Source organism: Meles meles, chromosome 13, assembly GCF_922984935.1.
Source record: "Meles meles chromosome 13, mMelMel3.1 paternal haplotype, whole genome shotgun sequence".
Classification (NCBI taxonomy): domain Eukaryota; kingdom Metazoa; phylum Chordata; class Mammalia; order Carnivora; family Mustelidae; genus Meles; species Meles meles.
In genome coordinates this window covers 23644538-23646967 of record NC_060078.1, presented here as the reverse complement: position 1 = coordinate 23646967, position 2430 = coordinate 23644538, and positions in this window count along the sequence as shown.

Sequence of the window (2430 nt, the reverse complement as noted above, 5' to 3'; positions counted from 1 at the left end):
TGTAGCTTGGTAAACGCATGCCAAAATACCCAATGTACATATGGGTGAGAAAAATGTTTGGATGACTAACAGCAAATGCTTAATATATCTTCATATTATCTTTAAATTAAATGGGAAAATAGGAGCTGAGCAAGATTCTAGGTTGCAAGACCCAGGAGGGACAAGAAGAAAGGCAAAAGTTAGCTAAATGTTTTAAAACTGAACCAATTCAAGTATAGAAGGTGAAATTATTCATAGATTCTTGAACGTAGTAAATATTCGATAAACATTTGTTTTGACTGATTTGATTTCAAGAATGCTTACAGAAGGAATGGCCTCCTCCACCCACATGTCAGTACAAGTCTTTCACTCAAGCAGAAGGAAAGATTAGCCGTTTATTTTTAATCATCCTTGGGAACAAGGCTCATGCAAGAGATTGCTTTATTCTCTTATCTTCCTGCACCATCCCACACTTTGACCATCATAAATCATTTTTCTCCCTTCCTCTATTCTCTGCCCAAGGGACTGTGACTTCCATTCTTAGATACGTTTATGCCATATGAGTAAAAGAACAAAGTAAGGAGTCATTTCCTTTATCTGTTTTTGTAAACAGCCCAGGAACACCAGACAGGATCTAGGGAAGTTTATATAGGAAAATGAATGACGTATTTGAGTGAGGGGCGAAAAAAGGGGGAATGACTGAAGGAGATTAGAGATATCATCTTAAGTGAGAGCTTAAAGACAAATTCTGGTTACTAAGAAATAATAGTTGGGGATTTTTTTTTCAGATTTAAATTACTTTGCTTTGCTTTTCACTTATTTAAAAAGAACCAATTAAACCAATTAAGGGCATGCCCAAGAGTTGTAAAAGCCATGAATCTAAGAGTCACATTCCCCCAGTGAAATTGTTTAGTGGTCATGGGTAGATGCTGTGCCAAAAAGATATTCCACATCATGTTGCTGCTATGCTGACAAGAGGAAACCCTGACATGGGGTTGCCACTCAAGACCTGATCTCTCACTCTTCCTCAGATGGAAACCTAGAATGGCAGCTTTTAGAAGAGCTTGATGTTTTGGAATGTGCAATGTACAGTGGACTGGGGCAGTGTCTTTGATAATTGGTTTTTAAGTGACCTAAGCAGGGCTGTAGAGATTTAATTGTTCAAATTGGCGATAGAACAAATAGAAAAGTATGCAGATGGTCATAGTCTTCATAGGACCATCTTCAACCTGAATGTTTTCCCAAGGCAAATGTCACCGCTCTGCACCATAGAGCATGGAACTCTGCTCCATAGATGGAGGAAGGGAGGTAGGGCAACTCCAAGCAGAAGATGCTTCAGAGGGTTTTCATTTGCCTGCTGGTGAACTCTAGAGGCTAACAGACTTGGGTTTAACTCCTAGCCCTGCTACTTGCCAGGTCCCTGACTTTATGTAAATTACTTTATACCTTTGAGCTTCAATTTAGTTTCCTCAAATTGAATACAGAGATAATACCCATCCTGACACGTCTTGGTAAGTGGGCTTATGGTGGACTTATATTTTGGGTTCTCAATAAATGATAGGAGTGCTAGCCATCATTATTTTTATTATTACTATGCTTTCACATAACCTTGAAATTTTGCCTTGGTATATGCTTCAAAAGATTCTGCTGTGGTGGAACTTTGAGTGATGTGTGGATAAAAATAGTCACAGGGAGATTTTCAGTATTGCCAAATGAGAGCAAAGAAAATTTTAGCAAAAATTTAAGCCCTACCAGCGAGAATGTTCCCAGCTAATTTGGGAACATTTAGTAGCCACAACCACCAAAAATGTTTTTATTGGAAAGGGTAGATAAAAATGTTCAACTGACTGAGAAATGCAGCTGTAAATCTAATTTAACATTTTTAAGGCAGAATTCTTGTCTGGGAAAGGCCTATCATGTAGACTTTCATAAAGATATAAATTTGTGTTACATTTAAGATACAACATTCCAAAGTCAATTAGGCCAGCATTGATATAAAGTGTTACGCTGATCGAGTTTTGTCAATTTCCTCAACTTGAGTATCTTTATTTCCCCTATTTTGAATATACTCTGGTTTATAGTAACCACACTATTATGGGTCATTTCTGTCTTTTTTTTTTTCTTTAAATTGTTCCTTTTCCCAAGGTTCTGATGTTAGCCAGTGTAACATTAACATAATTTGGATTTCCCCTTTTGCACTTGGTTCTTAACAATAACATCCAGATGTTGTTTGCATTATAGTCTGATTTTGATTCAGTAAAGTTTGGGTATTTCACAATATTTTACTATCAAAAGCTTCCTTTCACATTTCTTTCAGTTTACAGTGATTTAGATTTTCCCATGATCTATTTGGTTCCAACATAGGGTCATAGCACTGAGAGGAACTATGGAGGTCAAAAATGTCCAGTCCCCTGTGTTAGAAATAAGGAAACTGAACCCTTGTGAGACCCT